Source organism: Acinonyx jubatus, chromosome F2 (assembly GCF_027475565.1).
Source record: "Acinonyx jubatus isolate Ajub_Pintada_27869175 chromosome F2, VMU_Ajub_asm_v1.0, whole genome shotgun sequence".
NCBI classification, from domain to species: Eukaryota; Metazoa; Chordata; class Mammalia; order Carnivora; family Felidae; genus Acinonyx; species Acinonyx jubatus.
In genome coordinates, this window is record NC_069394.1 from 62,895,079 (window position 1) to 62,916,684 (window position 21,606).

At 39.6% G+C, this 21,606-nt stretch overlaps 1 protein-coding gene and 1 long non-coding RNA gene across 7 annotated transcripts in view; one reads left to right on the top strand and one right to left on the bottom strand.

Moving 5' to 3' along the window:
• SULF1 (sulfatase 1) overlaps nucleotides 1-889 on the bottom strand; it is a 178,024-nt gene extending 177,135 nt beyond the window's left edge. For 4 of the 5 annotated variants that reach the window (XM_053208646.1, XM_027064448.2, XM_027064450.2 and 1 more), the window contains exon 1: nucleotides 563-889. The gene's annotated coding sequence lies outside the window, so the exon portion shown is untranslated. The remainder of the gene's footprint in view (nucleotides 1-562) is intronic. The other variant, XM_027064451.2, reaches the window with a different exon arrangement.
• The window catches only part of LOC113600773 (uncharacterized), a 59,715-nt gene that overhangs the window by 23,817 nt on the left and 14,292 nt on the right, over nucleotides 1-21,606 (top strand). The gene's annotated exons all lie outside the window — the stretch shown is intronic.

The window sequence follows — 21,606 nt, forward strand, 5'->3', positions numbered from 1 at the left end:
CTCAAGGAGTTTTCAGTCGCCAAATTGTGTTAAAAACACTTGGGTCCGTCATAAATCAGACATAATGCACGTTTTAAAAATCGGGCAAGGAAGCATTTCCACCTCTGCCGGCAACTCAGTAATAGACTCTTACGGGGAGCTTTATAAAGTGAGGCGTAAAATGCAACAGTTCGAAAGTGAATTTTAATTCTGAAAGCTAAAATAAAATGCTCTCTCGGCCTGACGCGTCCTTTATGAACAATCCGTAGCTCCCGCTTCGGGTAGGTAAGGAGGGCATTAGAGAGTACGAATGCCGCTCCAGAAGGCGTTTTCTCAGCTACACCTTCAAAAGCAAGGCATGGGGAGTGTTCGCTCTATAAAGACAGCCAAGCACCCAGCTCCTCACTGTTATCTGTCCACCGTACAATAGCAGCATTGATAGGAGAGCAACAACTGGCTTTGACAAGTGTGCTGTGCTAGCATTCCATTCAAAACTATGTTCAGAGAGAGAGGGAGAGAGAGAGAGAGGGAGGGAGGGAGGGGGGGAGGGAGGGAGAGAAGCATTCAATGTCTTTTACTTTACCTGAAAAAACTGCCTTTCTTGTGGCTGCAGCAAATGAATTCCTCCTCTGCTTCCAAAGGCAAAGTAGCTCTCTTGCCCGCAACTCTCACTTGGAGAAGACCACACAGCTCCAGCAAGACAGCCTCCCTGCTCCTAATCCCCACTCGAATGTGATGACACACACTAACCCCAACCATCTGGTGAAACACGTCCTCAAGCACTCAGCACGGTGGTGTGTCAAGACGGGCTGCCCAATCCAATTGCTGGGGCTGGGTGTCTCTCACCGACTGGAGGCTGAGGGCAGGACTGAAACTGGAGGTCTGAGAACTCCCAGTCAAGTAACCTGAGATTTCAGAGAGAAAGGACGGCTATAAAGAGGGGAGGAGTGGGAGGTGCTAAAGAGAAGGTGGAGGGAATGAATTATTCTGGTGGCCAGTTGTGCGTTACTTTTCACAACTCCTTGTGCTCCCCCGGGGACGACTGGGACCCTCCCGGGGATGCACTGAAACACTAAAAATCTTTTCCTGGCCAACCTAGTGAGGGCAATCTTCTCAGTGAGGCACCCTCCCCGCACGCACCACCACCACCCCCAGGAGAGAAAAGATTCATCCTGCCATACTGATAAAGTGTAGGAGCAGTTTGCACTGAAATGTGACATCTGCATTTTGAGATCTAAACTCCTACCTTCCTTTGATTAGATCATGGCTGCCTCCAACATTCCAGGGAGAAAAGGGGTGGGGGCACAGGGCTAAGAGCAGAAACTTGTCTATTTCCACGTACGGCTCTTCACCGTTTGCCACGGGCTGAACTTCAGAAATAGTCCACGAAAATCATTTTAGTTTCTACTCATGTAAAATAGCACGCACCCCCATAGATGAAGGTGGCTTTTTTAATCACTTGCTGCTTTCACAGACATCTCTTTGTAAAAGCACTTGGTACTAGAGGGCTGCACTCTGTCATTGATTATTTTTATTGGCTTCTAGTTAATTGCACTTATAATGTCCATATAGCTCAAGCAGCTCATTAACAATTTTGCTTTGAAATGTTTTCAATTTTTGGTCATTTCAATGTCTCTTTCTTATGTGCATTTCTTTCTTACTTTCTTTTCTTTTTTCTCTTTCTTTTTTCTTTCCTTTTTTTTTTTTTTTTTGAGTTCTCTGAACTGTTTTTACAGACCTAATTACTTTGATAGCAGTCTGAACCAGAAAATGGCTATACTTGTTACAGTGCTTTAAGGACATATCTGGCAATAAATTAATTGCTACAAATCTCACCATTTAAAATATGCCATCAGACTTCTAAGGAATTTTGATAATCTGAAAAGGAAAATAAGAGTTTGAAATATTAGCAACTCCCTGACAGTGTCTGTGGGGAGCCAACATTTTAAATATTGCACCTTTTGAATTTCTTTGAACAGGATGGGTGTGCTGGCATAAAAACCAGACAAAAAACCAAACCAAAACAAAACAACAAACTTTACACTTACCCAAAGCATTAAAATCTAGACTACAACTGGCTATCTCGCGTTTGGAATGCCAGCATCGCAAAGAGAATTATTTCAATAACTAGCAAAATTGACTTGACTGGCTTGTTTTTTTCCAGGAGTTTTTAATGTGATATTATATTAAGATACTTAAAAATTGCTCTTGGTGGAATGTTTTGAAGTACAGAATTAAGAACTATAATTTTCAGATTGTGATTTTTTTTTTTCTGTAACTGGGCTGTAGAAAAGATGAGGGGAAAAAAAAGAATCAGAGGTCGGAGTTCTGATTCATTTGCTTAATTTCTTCCCAGAAGTGATTATGAGGTGTGTGTTTCACAATATATACTATATGTACTAAACCACTACTCCTAATCAGCTAAATCCAGATACATAATCAACACAGAAGCCTTCAACAATGGCAAGTGGCACCACAGGGCTAAGACTTCCCTTGGGCACCATAAAAATTTTAACAGTGGCAATTATTGCGAGGCAATTTTTTTCATTAAAAAATTTTTTTTTTCTTTTGGTTAATCCACCCAGACTCATGTCTGAAAATCTGGATTACCTCCACGGCATAGATTTTGAAGGCCCTGGAGACATTATTAAGGTAGTTTGCATTCTCTTAAACTGTAATTGAATTACAAAAGTAAAACCTAAGAAACTATAAAGGTGTTGAATCATGTTTTATCAACCCTGTGCTTGTAACACACCTTCTGTAAGACATTCCCAAGTGATCCTGGCTCTGACCCACATTATTGTTGAAAGTGCCTTTTAACACAAACATTTTTATTCTGTTCTTGATTGTAAATCTTTTCATTAATTCCCAGCTACTATTTCCCTTTTATTGATAACTTCAGCTATTTATACTACTTAAAACTTGCTGCCAAATAAGAAAATACAAGTTGAGCCATCACTCCTGCTCATTTGCTATGAACCTAATTCTTGCTCTGTGCAGAGTCCGTAAACATCACCTTTCAAAAGTATCATAACATGAGTCTACAAGGACACATTTTTCTTTGGTTGATGCTCTGAAATGCTTTTGTTAAAGAAAATCAACTCAAACAAAAACCTGAAGCCGGTGCTGTAGGATAAGGTCCCAGCTTCCCTCTCCCTCTAGCCCGGTTCAGTGCTCAGCAGAGCGTCAGTTTAGAAGTTAAGAATTTTCCATTACCTCTGTTCCTTTCTCCTTGCCATCTGCAAACAGTTTATTTTTTAAGGAAAAAAAAAAGTGAAATTGATTCTGTTTTGAAAGATCTAAACCTAAAATACGGCACATTCTGGAAGATGACAGTCAGCATTTGAATGTGATGTTGATCAGGGTGAGGTTGTGTGCAGGGCGATTGGCTTCCTCGTAAGAATTAAGTCAGGACACTCCTAAAATGAGAGATTAATTGTAGGTAACGGTGATATTGAAAAATAGCCCCTCCTATTCTGTTCCCACAGTTAAAATGTCCCTTTACTTATTAGCTCCAATTAGTTTCCATGGTAACCGACCAGCCCTTGTAAACCCGCACTCGGAGCTCCACTCATCTTTGTCTAGACTGAGCTCGCCACCCTTCTTCCTCCACAGATGGCAGTTTAGCTGGGTCTATATCTATATTCATATCTCTCATGCACACATCACCGGCACAGGGGTGCCCACATCACTTTATGACCAGTACAGTGGTGGCCACGGGAGGATGGAAATGGCATTTGGTCCCTGAGCTACAACGTGTGCATCCACCGCCACACTAATTTTTCCCCCTCTTGGTTATTGTTTCTTCCAGCCTTGTTCTATTATCAGCTGTTTGCTGCTTGTAATTTCTTTTCAGGGAAGCCAATACAGTATAATAAAAACCTCATTAAACAGAAACACCTATCAGCCTCAGAGAAAGGCCTAAACTACCCCTTTTTGTTTAAAGAATCATTAAAGTGAAAAAGAAAAACCACTTGTTTGTCATGCTTGAAGAAAAGAAAACAAAGCCAACAGAAAGGTTTACCAAGCCAGGGGGCTAATACGAAGATTTAGTGCACTTAAGACACCACGGTGCTTTTCCCCCTGGTGCTGCCAGTTGGCCAAGAATCCCAACAGAAGCATGGTAAACAAATCATCAGTGGGGCTGAGAGGGCCGGCGGCTCCAGTCACTTGGCGGGAAGAAGGGTAACTGGGTCCTGAGGCATCCTGGCTGTCACAGGCTGCCCTGTGCCATGGGGCTGGGAGCAAGCGATGCTGTTGGAGTCCCCAGAGGTTAGTGTGACCACAGAGGAATCTGATGGGGGGTGGGGGGAGAGCTATCAGCAAACACTTGGAATTGCGAGAACGCGGAAAGTCATAAGCTCACGTACTTTGTGCTGATTTTACTTCTTTGGACATAACTTGAATTCTGTATTGTGCTGAGGTAAACCATAAGAATTGGGAAGCCTCCAGCTGAGGAGCCAATCTTCTGTGACGGCCAGGTATAATCTCTGTAAGAGAAAGTCAAAAGGGTAGCTACCGTTGGATCTCTTTTTTTTCCTATTACCTCTGCTAACCATCATCTTCCCAGCACCTATTTTGGCATACAAATAATGACTGAAAGAATAAGATTCCCGATGCTGGTGAAATGTTTTATTCTTAAAATGGTTTCTGAAGTTGGCTTTGAGGTCATCTGTAAGTATCAGAAAAGAAAAAGTTCTGATCACCAATGCTTAATCTGATGGGATGTGTGAATCTGTGAAGCCCCCTTTCTTTGGCGGTAACACTGCCTTGGGTTTTTTCCTTTGAAGCAAATGACAAATGTCGTCCAAAGGCCCACCGTGCTAGCAATATGTGTGTGACAACTAGCCCATTACTATTCATATCATATGAAGTGTCTGTAGATGCAGAATAAATCTTATAATTTGGAACATCCTGCACTCAGGGCTACCCAGCTTCAGACGGTGACTTATTCTTCTTCAACTATACTTCACTGCCTTTAGTCACATTGAACCAAATCACTCTCAGAAAGAGAGAAGACACGGTTGCTTGTTAAATGAAGTCACGTGCTACGCAACAGGCATCCAAGTTGCTCATGTTTTCAATGACTGCGCGGCTATATCGGAGGTGGCACTGGAGCCAGTGGTAGCTTTCATGCCAAACAAATGGTTTCATCACTGAGGGGAAGTTCTCTCCCGGAAGCGCAAGCCTGCCTGTGCCGCAAAGGGATATGTGGCTACCCTGCAAATCATTTGGGGAGGCTGAAATGAGGCGCTAAACCATTTAGGACAAAACAGTAACCTTCAAATGGGATAATTTGGTGAAATGGAGTGGATTCAATGATAAATGCAGAAAGGATGCAAAACATTTTTACAAATCTCTTTTAAACCCATCTTGTAGAAATTGGTACTTGAGTATTGGATATTAGTCCTCATTTGAACAGATAAATCAGGTTAGGAGACATAATATTAGGAAGTATGGGTATCCAGTGAGAAGAAAATGTGACTTTCAGCAATAAAAATCTGGAAGAAAGGGTGGAGGGTGTTTCAGATGGAGTTTATCCTAAACCCAATGAGTCAAATAATGATCTTTCATTCGTAATATGAACATTCCTGAGTTAAGGTATGTAGCAGGGAAAAAAGGTAGAAAACTGGAAGCAGGGATAGACATGAGAAAAGTGAAGCTCAGGGAGGATCAGGCTAATGTCCAAGTCATTGGTGGACAGGGAATGAACCCCAAGATTCAATCTATCAGATCGTGTATTTTTCTCTCAATAGCAACATGCACTTTTATTAGGAACAAAATTAAGAACGGCAAAGATTCTCTTAAACTGGAGTGATTATGTTTCATTGGTGTTGCATTATAGAATTTGACAAGTTGCTGTGAGTTCAGAAGCATAAAATATCTTTGTCTATGCAGCATTTCTTCTTTAAGCCACTATAGTGGCTTAGCTGAGAAATGTCAGGCAAATGTAATTGTAAACGCAGCACAGCTCTTCTTAATAATTATTGGAAAATATAATTTTTCTTGTGGCCCTGCTTTATTGTAAACAGTGGGCTAGATCCAGGGCACATATCATCTAACTTTCTTACGTCCATGTATTTTTTTTTCAATATATAAGATTAAAAACTTGGGAATATCTGAGTGAGATTCACGTTATATTAATTTTGAAAGAAATGGACATCAGACCCCGAACTGAGAATTTTCCTAACTAGGGCCATACGGCAGTCCCTATGTCCCTGTTATTTGCCTAATGTCTAGGAAATTAATGAAGAGGGACCGTAAAACCTTGGTCTGCGAGCATAATTTGTTCCCGAAACATGCTTGTGATCCAAAGCACTTGTATATCAAAGAGAATTTCCCCATGAGAAATAACAGAAGCTCAGATGATTCGTTCCACAACCCTAGAATATTCATATAAAAATGATTACAGTACTGTAATATAATACAAAGTAATAAAGAAAATACAAAATAAAGAGAAAAATAAACAAATTAACCAGCACTTACTTTTGAAAACTTTTCTGGCTATTGTGAGGGAGACAAGAGAAAGGAGGGTATCGTGTAGGACGACTTTCACTGTCACTAACAGAATCACTGCTATCTATTGGCTCAATGGAATCTTTTTCTGCATGGGGGCCATCGTATATACTCACATGGATGTTGACTACAATACAGTATTAATAAACTCTTGTCATCTACTGTATTTAATGTAACTGGCAATAAGGCAGCAGAGGAAAGGGCCTATATCTGCAGGCAGCCTGACCTAGTGTGAAGGAAACATTCCTAAGCTTTCTCTTGTATGGAAAAGCAAAGGGCTGTCCATAGGTGCTTTCAAGTGACAAAACATACACTAATGCCAGTTTTGGAAGATCACTGGGCACCTTCCAACGTTTTGAAAGATCACTGATTTCTGCCAAACACCGCTGCCTGAGACAGAGCATCTCAGCATGGGAGAGGATCACCACAATCCCACAGCAAGGGAGAGAGAGAGAGAGAGAGAGAGAGAGAGAAGAACCATTGGCTCAGTTGTGATGATGTGGTGTTCTGTGTCACACACTACTCACATTGCAAGACATCTCTGGTTTCTCAAGTTAAAATTTATTAGAAATGTTTGCTCGTCTTGCAGAACACTCACAGAACAAGATTCTTGCAATCCAAAGTTTTACTGTATTGGCTCTCAATCAGGATCCTGAGTTCATTCTTCTCCTGATATTTACTTAAAAACTTAAAATGTAAAGGTAAGTCATAGGTAAGTTTACAAAAGAAAAAAAAATAGTGGCAAAACAATAATCACTGAACCAAAACAACAGAAGACGATAGAAACATGGATACATAGCACACAAGTAATATCATTAAAAAACGTTAGTGAAAAAAAGGGGACCGGTTTCCTTCTTTCAGGACCCCAAGCCAATCCATTTTAAAACCGTAAACTCTTTGGGAACAGAAACTTGTCATATTCATTTTTGCATCCTTTCTGTCTAGAACTTAGCACAGTGCATTTACATAATAGATCTTCCAATCTATTTCCAATGCTACTGGATTGCTTATCTTGCTAGAATTTACAGGTGCAGCTTCTTGAACGACGCAGCTCAGCTTGTTTGAGGAGATTAAGTTGTTAGCACGAAGGCCCTTACTTCTGACTGCATAACTGACCTGTGGAGTCCATAACTGTTCAAAAGCAGAGTATAGTCCCTTGACACACTGTCCTCCCTCATTGTAAGGAAGGTAATGGTGTTCTACTACTCACTTAACACTACTGGGAAGTAAGTACTTGGGTAAAAATTTCTAAGTAACAGATGGAAAACAGCTGCACATTCATTACCATTATAGTCTTTACCAAGAAACCAGAGCTTACAGATGTTAATAAAAAAAATGTTCATTTCCATGAACATATAGTTCTTTTAATGAGCAGCAATCTTCAGTTGCTTACTCAATGGACCGATGTAATTTCTACAAGCTAAATAAAAGCTCGGATTTTGTTAGATTGTTTAAGAAAGATAATCAACAAATTGACGTTCTTAACCTCTCCTTATGCTAGTCTTTCTGATTCATCAGACACTAGGACATGCACAACTGTACAAAATAGAAAACTCCACTTCCTTTTTTCTCTTGATGATTGTAAAATGTGGTTTGCTTATTATTTTGACAACCACAATTTCTTTTGCATCAGCTAAGTTGCCTAGGAAAACTGTGGAAAGAGCAGTCACAATATTTTTGCAGTTGATTTTAGAGGCAGATTTGTCAAGCATCTTCCGACAAATCTCTTTTAAAAAAAAAATAGGACACCTCTAAATCAGTGTTAACTCTTTCATAGGCTAAATAGCTCTTCCTGGTTTAGTGTAACAAAGGATTTGATTTTGAATGTATAAATCCTACAAACTAAAGTTGAAATTATTACTTGTTCTAATTAATTGCTTAACTGCTTCTAACACTTTAAAGGTTTATTACCATAATTCTTATTTATTTTGAAAACAAATAGAATTAATTAAAAAAATCTATTCTCTGAGAGGATTTTTTTGTATTTTATTTAAAAAATTTATTTAAATTCTCTTGGTAAACCTTGAAAGAACAGACATATCTTTTAATTTAAAGATAATGCTCTTTAGTCTTGCCTTCCCTTCCCCCACCCCCAAACTATCTTGTAAAAAGGACTGTTCCTTCTTCTAAATTCTTACCATAATAAAAATAATAATGGCTAATAGTCTTAGAACATTCACTGTTAGGTAGGCTTTTAATATATTCACCCTGGTTAACTTAATTCACCATCACAATACTCCAGTAAGGAAGCTACTATTATCTATATTTTACAGACAAGGGGAAGTTTAGAAATATAAAGTGCTCTGCTCAAGGTCAAACATTCAGTAAGAAGTAGATTCTGGATTTGGACTCCCACCTTTAGAATTTATATCAGTAATGAATTTGTTCTTGTTTCAACTCCTTAATTCCTATTTATGAGAATTTTAAGGTGGTAAAGTCATTCATCAAAAGTCTCTCTCACTTTGCTACAGGTGCCCTGACCTCACTTTTTTTTAATGTTTATTTATTTTTGAGCAAGAAAGGGGGGCAGAGAAGACAGAGGAGGGGACAGAGGACCCGAAGCGAGCTCTGTGCTGACAGCAGAGAACGGATGCGGGGCTTGAACTCAGGAACTGCGAGATTATGACCTGAGCTGAGATCAAAAGTCTGGTGCTTAATAGACTGAGCCACCCAGACACCCCCCCCACCCCGCATCCAGACACCATGTTTATGTGTGTGTCTAAAAAGTATAAGGATACCTTCTACAAGGAGAGGTTTTCTGTAAATGATAGAAACAACTCTCCATTTTTGCTCTGAAATGAGAGACACAAATGACCCATAAAGAAGAACTTTCTTACAATGAAATCTGTCTCTTACATCCAGGGGGAAGGATCTGAGGCCCCCCACTTCTCCAACCCAAGCACATGGGGGCACTTAGGACCCAGAAAGTGTTCAGGTTACATTAAATAGAGTTGTGGCGCTGTGTTCAATTGCCTTCCCTGTACCAGATTCCTGGTCAGCTTTCATTCTTCTAAGCCTCTGTATCTTTTGCAGGGCCTAATAGTTATATACATTTGATTAAAAAAAAAAAATATGGCAAGTAATCCCCATGGCAGTCATAAAATACCATTTTTAATAAATCATTTTCAACTCTTTTCATTAATCCCAGGGGAATTTTAATTGACATGCATTACTTTCTCAGGACAACAACATACATGATTTTCTGATGCTTCATTTGAACCCAAAGTGAGTTCTAATCCCCGAAAGATGTTTGATAATAGTTGCAACCACTGTGAACTCAATTATGGGATTAGAAATTAAATTTAAAAATAGCCAAAGGGTAAATGTAAAGAGTGCCAGCATTTTTTTAAAAGACTATCTAAGGTTTTCATTTCCCCCCCACCCCAGGAATGTTTTTTAAATGGTTTGTTAAAATGTTAAAAAAGAAAACTTGATATGGTATGGGATCTTCCATTTTTATTACCTGGCTGTTTGAGTCCTAGGAAATTGATTAAACGTGCTCATTTGTTTTAAATATCTCTTCAGTGAAATACTTCATTTATCACAGACTCCTTTATTGACTTTTTTTTTTTTTAAGTTTTTCCTAGAGAAGATATATCAGAACCTTGATTTTCAAAGTGCTTCATGCACTTGGCAATGGATATTTTAGCACTCGGCTCTAAAGTCATTAAAAAGATACTTTCCACAAAAAAATCACTCGAATAAATTTAGAGTACTTTTTTGAGATGGTAATTCAAAATTAAATAAATCTGAAAGACGTTAATTCAGGGGAAATCTGTTTTTAGAGTAATGCCCCCTACAGGACAGCTACAGTAGAAAGTGCCACAATGTCACTCTAGAGAAGCTAGCAGAGGGTAGTGTTCCAAATCTCTGTCTTCCATCAGCTTTTAGAACAGAAATGTCAGCCAAGCATTTGCATTTTGTTACTCTGGAAAGCAGTAGTTTTTAAAAGGGGCCACTTAAAGTGTTTTATTATTGCTTTAAATGCTACTGTTATCTGATATTTACGGTATTATGTAATCATAAATATCAGACACTAAACCCAAAGTTTGCCATGGCTGCAAGGCAGGCAGCCGATCTGGAAAAAAATTTAAAAACTCATCAAGGCTCTATCTATGCTGTTTGAGTCTCCTGAAAATGAACTCAGTATAATATCGAGCTAAAAATAGAAGCCCAGTCTTGTGGAAGAGGGGAGGAAGATTGTTTAGACAATTTTTAACCTAACAACATTTGGTGTCTAAAACTCACCCAATACCAGGCACTGTAAATCTCACCTTGGATAGCTCTGAGAATCCTTGCAAAAACCTTGCAACTGTATGTATAATCTGAGGGTTATGAAGTGGAAATTCAGGGGAACTGAGCCTAACAGAAACTCTTAGCCGTGTTGACCTCTCTCATATCTGAAATTCCTCTGATGGAGATTCATCTGGCTTAATAGGTGTGGTTTTAAAAACAAAAACCTCCTGCCCTTTATTCTTCAGAGAAGAAATTTGCCAACTCACGAGAGGATATTAGAGCTTGCATGGGAGGGCGCTTCAGGGAGCGTGGTGTGGGAGGGCTGGCAGGAAAGAAAGACATCAAATCACGTCTTCCAAAGCTGTGCCTAGAACGGACCTTTTACCGAGCTAGGGAGCGACATTCCTCAGTACTGCATAATGTGGTTACAGTACACATCAGTTGGGCCCTGACACTTGTCTCCAAGATAACCACACTGTATCATTGGGAAAAAATGTCTTCTCTCGTCTTTCTTTTCTTCTTTCGAACTCGCCTCTTCAGTCGTTCTTGGGGACCAAATTCAGCAGACCCCTGCTAGTGATAATACTATGAAGAAAAATATAAAGTTGAAGGAAAGTGTCCATCATATGAGAAAAAATGAGACGGCCATCACCTAATACATCCTTGTGGTATACACTCAGCGTGGTATATGCTTCCATTTGAAACTTTATGCTTGCAACCCACAATATATAAAATATAAAAACTCATTCTATGATTATAAGATGTATCAAAAATAGTAATTCCGAGGCATGCCTGGGTGAGTCAGTCGGTTAAGCATCCGACTGTGGTTCAGGCCATCATGATCTCACAGTTCGTGAGTTCGAGCCCCATGTTTGGCTCTCCACTGTCAATGCGGAGCCGCTTAAGATCCTCTGTCTCCCTCTCTCTCTTCCCTTCCCCAGCTTGTGGGTGCTCTCTCTCTGTCAAAAATAAATATTTTGGGGGACGCCTGGGTGGCTCAGTCGGTTAAGATACCAACTTCAGCTCAGGTCATGATCTCGCTGTTTGTGAGTTTGAGCCCCACATTGGGCTCTGTGCTGACAGCTCAGAGCCTGGAACTTGTTTCAGATTCTATGTCTCCCTCTCTCTCTTCCTGTTGCCCACTCCTGCTCTGTCTCTCTCTCTCCCTCTCAAAAATAAATAATAAACATTAAAAAAATTTTTAAAAATAAAGCTAAAAACATAAGTATTAAAAAAAAATTAGTAACTCCTAGTGCACAAGAGAGAGCAAAGGCCGAAAAGATGACACACATTTAAATTGAATGACAAAAAAAAAAAAAAAAAATCCTTTTAGAGTACTTCTGGGACTGTAAATGTAATCAATTTGGAGATACTATCAGAAATATGAATTTTGGTTTCTTTGTGGATACCCAGTGCAGAGCAAGGTCCTATGTAGTCGAGGAAAAAAGGACTCATGGGAAGAGTCAAGAGGGGAGGAAGGCTTATGAAGTAGGTTCATGAGGCAGGAGCTGGCAGGGAAACGGGAAACAGTCAGAGAGAGAGATCATAGTTTGAGGTCTCACTAATGGGAGAAGGCTCAGAATTCAAGTGGATTGGCAAGAGGTCAAGTGTCATCGTGAGGTAGAGGTCTAAGTTGGCAGGAGGGAATGCGGTTGTAGTACAGACGCTTGGATTGGATTTGGGGGTTCTTGACGATTGGAGAAAAAAAGACATTCCAGGCCGGGAGAGCAGAAAACCATTGCAGAATCTGGAAGAAGTGTGCGTGTTTACCTAATCAGCATAAGGTGGCTGCCGGCCTGGAGGCTTTCTTCATTCTGCGCTGATATCAAACACTTGCCTTGAAAGAGCAGATAAGGACTAAGACGATCAGGAATTTTTGCACAGACTGGAATAATGCTCCTGGACAGGAGCTTGTAATGAGAGCAGCAAACGCTGTTCTCCAGTAAGCATGACTCTAAGAGCTGGGAGTGAGGTCTAAAAGTTATACTGCAGGCACATATCCAGAACATATACACTCTTCTGCTGATCTGTAGAACTTCTGTCTACCCTGAAAAGTCCTGCTCAGGTGTCACTTCTGAGGATATTTTCTAACCTCATAGACAGAGAGAATCCTGGCTTTCTTTTCAGTACTTACTTACTTCATTCATACTTCTGTTACCATACTTAATGAGGCAATAACATAATGATCTACAGGCATCGTTGTCTCCTTTATTGAGACAGTAACCTCAGGGATGTATCTAATGTTTCCCCACTCTTCAGTGCGCATGGCAATGAATACCCATGACACCTACTTCCTGGGGCCTCTCTGAAGTTCTTTCCATTAACAAGTGACAGTTCCTTGACAGCTGTCTCACTCCTGGGATTGGCAGGAATGGGCTTCTCAGAAGGAAGAATATTGCGAATAATGCTGCTGCTTTGATATCTTTCAAATGTTGCCCTATTAGGAGCACTACCCCATTTAGGAGCGATTGATGTCGGGCATAATGAAAAGGAAACAAATGCTAATACGGGAAGCAAATAATCTACGTTCTAGTTCAGCTCTGCTACCTGTTGTTTGAGCTACGCTGATGAGTTACTGCACATGCCTGGGATTTGGTTTTGCCATCCATGAAATGGGAATGTGTCAGTGCTTCAAGGTATACTTTATTTATTAGAAAAAAATGTTTTGTTTATTTACTTTCGAGAGACCGAGAGAGAGAGGGAGAGAGAGAAAGAGAGAAAGACTGAGTGGGGGAGGGGCAGAGAGAGGGAGATACAGAGTCCAAAGCAGCCCAGGAAGGGAGGCTTATAGGAGGGAGTGGGGTGGGGAAAGGGCAGGGAGCAGAGGAGAGGTAGAACAGGAAGGCGAGTCATAAAAATGAAGGAAGGAAGGATAGGCTGTTTGACAATTCTATCCTTCTTGACTTATTTTTCCCAATGCCCTCTAATCTCTAAATTATTCACTGCTTGCTCTTAGGCATTTTTAAAGCATTTAAAAAGAACAATTCAAATTAATTTTAAACAAAAATTTTAATGCTTTTATTATTTATTTTTGAGAGAGAGACAGAATGCGAGCGGGGTGGGCGTAGGGCAGAGAGAGAGGGAACACAGAATCCAAAGCAGGCTCCAAGCTCTGAGCTGTCAGCACAGAGCCCAATGCGGGATTCAAACCCATGAGCTGGGAGATCATGACCTGAGCCAAAGTCGGACGCTTAACCTATTGAGTCATCCAGGTGCCCCCGAACAATTCAAATTGTTAAAATGAACCAGTGTGAAAGCAGGGTTGCTTCACCCATTTTTATAACGGGAACATTTGAAATGTTGCAAGGTATTAAATGGATTAGCTCATTGACACCTTATAGCAGAGAAGAAACCCTTCCCAGAACCCAGGTCTGTGAACCCTTGTGTGATATTCTGCCACTCTCCTGCTGATGCCTTCATTTCTTCTAAGGGCAGAAATGGAAAGTTCAATGTTTCAAGGTTCATCTGTGTGGTAGCATGTATCAGCACTCTGTTCTTTCTTATGGCCAAATAATATTCTGTCGTATGGATGTGCCATATTTTGTCTATCCATTCATCTGCTGATGGACATTTGGGTTGCTTTTAGCTTTTAGTTATTGCGTATAGTGCTATGAATGTTCATGTACAAGCTTCCCTAAGCTAGAAATCAGATTGGTGATGCCAGGGGCTGGGGGGGGGAAGAGTGGGGAATGACTGCTGAACGCACTCAGGATTTCCTTTTGGGCTGATGAAATTTTTCTCAGGTTAACAATGGGATTGCATAGCATTTTATATACACTTGATGCCACTGAATTGTGCATTTGATAAATGTTACATTATGGGGCCCCTGGGTGGCTCAGACGGTTAAGCATCTGACTCTTGATTTCAGCTCAGGTGATGATCTCACGGGTTTGTGAGTTTGAGCCCTGCATTGAGCTGTGCACTGACAGTGTGGAGCCTGCTTGGGATTCTGTCTGTCTGTCTGTCTGTCTCTCTGCTCCTCCCTTGCTCATTCTCTCTCTCTCTTTCAAAATAAATAAACTTAGACTAAAATTAAATAAATAAATAAATAAATAAATAAATAAATGTTACATTATGTGTATTTTACAATAAAGAAAATACGAAGGAGTGGCTCACTTTTTCATCTCTGTCACAAGAGCCATTTCCCTTCTCACTCCTACCACCTGTCCCTTGCCTGGACAACTTTCTCTTACTAAAATAAAGCTTTGTCTGTGGGCAGCACTGGGACTGTGTTTGAAACTGGAGGCAGAAAATGCGCAAAGCAGCCAACCTTACAGCAGAGTTTACCCGGCCTGGACAGTTCACAGAAAATCACCTTGTAAAACCCACCCAATACCATCTCCACATCGAGTCTCCTTCATCTCTCTTCACTTTGCTGCAATCTTCCACAATTTCTATTAAAACTGTTCCTCAAGTGCAAGTAACCGTAGTCTCATTCCAGCTTTCCCTACCTTTGACATCAGGCACACACACATCCTGCACTTGAAGCCCCCCATGCCTCCTTTCCCCTTGCTTTGGGAATAGGAAATTACCTACATGGTTCTGTGAGCTGCTACATGCACAGATCTTCATCCAGGAGAGCAGCTAGGCAGAAAGCCCAGCCGCAAGATTCTTAAGGATGAGTAATTTTACACATGTTGCCAGTAGACATAGAAGACAGAGATCTGTCCTCCTCAGTTATTAGGAGTTAATAGTACATCAGACCTGGGAACCAGGCACAGAGCTCCTTACCAGCCCCCCTCCCCCACCTCCCAAGTTTTCTTGAGAAAAGTCACTGTAAAACTAGTTAGCTCTTTGTTTCTCAATGTTTGCATTTATCTGCCGATTGGGATGAGACTTCTTTTGTTTCTGAGGAGGTTTTTGCGTTTTTGTTTTGAACTACTATGGGTAATATTTTTCACTCTGCCTAATAATTAGAACAAAAGTAGTGATAAGATTATGAAAGAGGGGTGCCTGGGTGGCTCATTCGGTTCAGCAACTGACCCCTCATTTCAGCTCAGGTCATGATCCCAGGGTCAGGGGGTAGAGTTCCGCATTGGGTTCCATGCTAAATATGGAGCCTGCTTCAGATTCTCTCTCTCTTCTTCTCTCCCTCCCCCTCTCTATCTTTCTCTAAAAAACAAACAAAAAAAAATTATGAAAGAATCTTTAGGAACTTTGCATTAATGAATAGATAGATGATTTATAGTAATCTGCTACACACATATAGATAAAGTCAGGTTAAAATGAATCTCTAGGGTCGATTTGCAAGACAAAAAATATATTCTAATACAGAAGTGGGAGGTCTCAACATTAAATATTATTATGTATGTGTGTCTGCAAGGGAGAGGGAAGGTCCATTGCTTTATAAGCTCATAGATTACTTGCGTTGGTCCTGCTGGTAGATAATTTTGCCATTAGGAATTATAATAAAGTACTTTGAAAATCTAAACTTAGTGAAGCACAGGGGCGCCTGAGTGGCTCCGTCGGTTGAGCGTCCAACTCTTGATTTCAGCTCAGGTCATGATCCCAGGGTGGTGGGATTGAGCCCCATGTGGGGCTCTGCACTAAGCGTGGAGCCTATTTGGGGTTCTCTCTCTGCCTCTCTCCCAGTTCTCTCTCTATCTCTCTAAAATTAAAAAAAAATAGTGAAACACAAATGTAAGTGATCAGAATCCTCAAACTGGATTTATTTTCATTTATCTCTAGAGAAAACCTGAGAACACCGGGTGCAGATTTATTTGGCTATTTCCCTTAATTTTTAGAGTGAAAGTTAATTTGCCACCTACCCTACTACAAAATTCATTTGCTGATACTCTTTTTTTTGTCTCCATTCCTTAACAGAAGACACCAAAGATACCTTTCTAACTAATGTTGACTTACAGACATTTTTAGACAATCTTGTTTTTATTATAGGAAGCTCCTTAGAAACTTACCTAGAAGTTGAATGAGTCACAATTTGGTTCTCTGCATCTTTTTCCAACAGAATTAAAAAAAATTATTTTTGAGAAAGAGAGAGAGCACTTGTGCAAGCAGAGGAGGGGAAGAGAGAGGGGGACAGAAGATCCAAAGTGGGCTTTGCACTGACAGCAGCAAGCCCGATGTGGGGCTTAAACTCACCAACTGTGAAATTATGAACTGACTAGAAGTTGGAGGCTCAATTTGTTGAGCCACACAGGTGCCCCCAACAGAATTTTTTAAAATAACAACTTCGTTAAAATATAATCCACATACCGTATACTTCACCCTCTTGAAATGTATACCTTAAAGATATTTAATATATTCAGAGAGTCGTGCAGCCATCATAACAATAATGTTAGAATACTTTCATCACCCACAAAAGAAACTCCATACCCATTAACAGTCCCTCCCCACTCTCCCTCTCCCAGCATCTGGCAATCACTACTTTCTATCTCTATGGATTTGTGTCTTTTGGAGATTTTTTTTATAAATGGAGCCACAGAATATGTGGTCTTTTGTGACTGGCTTATTTCACTTAGCATAATGTTTTCAAGGTTCAGCCATATGGCAGAATATGTCAGTACTCCATTCCTTAAATCCAATACTTAATATGGCATTGTATGGATATACCACAGTTTATTTGATCATTCATTGGTTGATGGATAGTTGGATAGTTTCCACCTTTGGTTCTTATGCATAATGCTGCTCTGAACATTTGTATACAAGTTTTTGTACAGAGATGTGTTTTTCCATTGTTCTTGGATTCACATAGAAACCTCAACTTAATATAGATTGGATTTAACTCTGAATTACCTGGGTAGATACTCTGGGTGATTGGGTGGTAAAACATACTCTTACTACTTTCCTTCTTTCCTGTTTTCCCACTCCCAACTATTGTTTTCATGGGTTATGAGTTTTAAACAACCTACAAATGGAACATTTATAAATTAAGAATGCATTCTCTGTATGTTTTAATTTTTTAAATATTTTAAACAGAAATATAAAATCATTCCATTTATATATAAAATCACATATACCCTTCCCCGAAATAATCAACAGAAGTGAAATGTTCTTCATCTAAAGACAGATAGGCCAATGCTTTTTGCACTCAAGTGCAAGCTCCAATTAGTTGCTAGTGGCTCCTGGAATATTGTATTAAGAAGGATTCGAAAGCTTGATCAGGTTCAAAAGAAGATTGCAGTGATCTGCTTATGAATTTTTGTTGGTATGGGAATGGGGCACAGAAGACATATATCTGTCTTTCCTGAGTGTTTAAAAAATTTTCCCGTCAAATTAAGGACAGTAGAATTCAGTTTTATGTATGTTCTTTTTAAACATTAGTTTTTCCATAGGTATGCCCATTTGTATTTTTACTTTAAAAAAGAAGATTCTATTGGTGCTTCATTTGGCACATACTGTATTAAATAAGGAAGAATAACAAGAAAATCAAGGGTTGGAAATAAATATATTACGTAAAAATGCCTTCAATATAATACTTGAATGACTTCTATGGTGATAAGAATAACAATAACCAATTTAAAGGAAAACCTCTTTGGGCATAGCTGGTGGCCCAAGCAAGTTTAGGAACTAGTACAGTGGCCATATTTTCTAAGCCTAAATTGGAACACACAATTCTGTAATGATTGTTTGAAGGAATGACCAAATGTATTGGTAAAGATATTTTGCAAAGATATTAAATAGATATTAAAATTAGATAGCATTCAAGGATGTTTTAAATAAACACCTTTGTGTTCAAGGTGATATTACAAAGATCTACAAATACAATGTATTTGGAAATGTATCCTGGAAAATGCAGGACTGTTAATTTGAATAGCAGAAGAATTTTAGAGCTACTGCTCTCTGATTTTTCTAAAGAAAAGTCCTCACATCCTGCAAGACTCACCGCCTTGTTGACATTCATTCATCTCCTTTAGCTTCTGACTGAAATCTGTACATAGGAGATCAACTGCTCTGGTCAGCCAGAAACATACATTTCTGTCCAGAATGAGCTAATATTCTTAAGAGCAAACTGTCACTCAGGTTCTGAGAGTTCAGTTTCTAGAGACTTCCTATGTTAGTGGTAATTTCAGGGTCATTTACATTAGATTCTAGATTCTCACCCTTTCAAATTCCTGAAATCCCTCCTTTCTAATCATTTGCTTACTCTTCAGGTGTGGCTTAGTTTTAGTTTTAATTTAAGTTTTTTTCTGGTGACTGGACAATCTGTTATTTTCATGAGTGGTCTAGGAATTCTTCAGTAGAGTATGAATTCTTCCAAATTTCAGGTCTATTGTTCGTGCTTATGACCTTTAACCCCTGTTTAAGATTTTTCTGTAGTTGTCTACATTTAGCTTCAGGACACTCTGCCAAGCCCAAGGCTACGAAGTCTTTTTAACTGTGGTATATCGCTTGTCAGACTCACCCTGCATGACTGTTTTTCCTCTTTTCCCACAATAAATATAAAAATGGATGCCAGCATATTAACTAAATTGAACCTCAGGTAAACAAAGTGCCCTTACTTTAATGCCCATCAGTAATTCTTTCATCTTGTCATGTTTTCTTGCCTCTTTCTACTGTTTAGATATTTGTGCTTAAAGGTTAAATCAAGCTTCTCCATTCCTCGATTTTTTTCTTCCTATTCTTTGATCCTATATTGAAATCATAATGCTGGATTTGTGACGTCACTCTCAATTGTTTCCAGATGGCTTCTCAGGCTGATCAAAAAGAAGGTGAAGCCAATATATGTTAGTAAAAAAGTAGATCTTCAAACAGGGAGATGGTTCTGGAAAAAAAAAGGAATATAATAATAATGTTAAGAATACAAAACAACTATAGGTAAATTGCCTTTTCTCTCTGTCTTAAAAATAAAGTCTTTGATCAATTGTGCCAATGTATGAAAATTTGAACTCTAAAGAGGCTAGGCAGCTTTCTAAACCCAAACATCAAAAGCTTTGCTTCCATTAGAAAAATTTAAACCCATGATACTTTGAATGGATTTGAAATTCTCTAAAATAAGCTCTAATAATAACCTTTACAAACAGAAAGGAAAAGAACAGTAGGTTATGTGGCTTCGTGCTACCATTTTCTCTGGTACATTAGTTCTCCAAAGATGGCATTTTGGCTTGTACCAAATAAAAGGGCAAAGGTTACCAAATGCAAGCCTGGGGAAGCCAGAAGAGAGAACAGCTATTACAATGGAGGGGAAAATCCAAGCTGTCAGCTCTGAATGGATAGAAATAGCATGTGTGAAATTGACAACCAGCAACAGCATGGCACCTTAAGAAGGGCCAGGAAATGAATTCTCCCAGCATTCCTATTTACTGTATTAGAGCTGAGTTCTGTAGAGGTTTATTCAAGATTCATGGAGAGAAATGTTCGTCTTTGATTACTTTAATAACATTCGGTTGTTGTTTAGAAAGCAATTGAAACAAATAAAATATAATGAAAATGGTAGAAAAATGATACAGAGAAAAATGTAAATAAAGAATAAAAATCACCCATCATCCAACCTCCAGGGAGGCACTGTTAACAACTGGGTACATTTGCTTTCTCTTACACACATTGTCTTACAAAGATGAAACCAATTTGCATACATAATTTTGGTTTCTGCTTTTTTATTTAGTTTTGTATCACCAACACTCTTCCGTGTCATGAAAATATCTTCATACCCGTTGCTGTTAACATTGATAGAACATTTTGTCATATGAATATATAGATCTTATTTATTTCACCATGATCAACTCAATTATTAACTCTTTCCCCATTCCTTTGCCCCATTCCAATATATTTTCCACTGAAGTAGTGAAGAGTTGTTCTTTAGTAAAGAGTCATCTTTGAAATAACTCACAATTCAGGGGCTCCTGGGTGGCTCAGTCAGTTAAGGGTCTGACTTCATTTCAGGTCATGATCTCGAGGTTTTTGGGTTCAAGTCCCACAATGAGCTCTGAGATGACAGCTCAGAGCCTGGAACCTGCTTCAGATTCTGTCTCCCTCTCTCTGCTCCTTCCCTGCTCATGCTCTGTCTCTCTCTCTCTCTCTCTCTCTCTCAAAAATAAACATTAAAAAAAACACAGTTTATCTCACTACTCTCTTTTTTAAAAAATAATACAATAATTTAGCAGGCTCCTTGGGGCTTTATATCCTTGCTGATACATCAGTATCACTTGGGAACTTAGAAATGCAGAATCTTTATCTCCTCCTAGACCTACTGAATCAGAGTCCTCCTTTTTACGAGACCCTGGGTGCTTCCTGGGCACATTAAGATTGAGAAGTGTTGGTCTTCATAATCTGGTTCTCCAGCTGCTGCACCAGCCTCACAGGACTAGCCTCTTCAGGGCTTCCTGGGATCCAGCAGCAGAGATATACCCTCCGTGCCTCATTCCCCATGCCTCTTTCCCCAACAGAGCCTTTACAGGTGCTACGAATGTCATGTTTGCCTACCCCAAAATTCATATGTTGAAGCTCTAACCTCCAAAGTGATGGTATTTGAAGATGGGGTCTTTGGGGGTTAATTAGGTTTAGATAAAGTCTCCAGATTATAACCCCCATGGTGGGATTAGTGCCCTTATAAGAAGAGATGCCAGAGGTCTCTTGCTTACGTGCATGTGCGCGCTCTCTCTGTCTCTCGCTCTATCTCTCTCTCTCTGCCATGGGAGGACACAGAGAAGGTGGCCATCTGGAAGCCAGGAAGAGAGCTCTCATCAGAACCTGACCATGTTGGCACCATGCATTCAAACTTCCAGCTCGAAACCACAGCAAGCTTGCCTAGAAAGGCTTTGGAAGATCATCAAATTGGTTGAACTAAACAGAGAGAACGTGAGAGCCAGCATGAACCTCTACATCCTGTCTAAGCCTTTGCGGATTCCCAGATGATTAAGATATGGGAAAAGCAGCAACAAAACATGAATTTAAAGATAACCATGAGAAAATAAATTT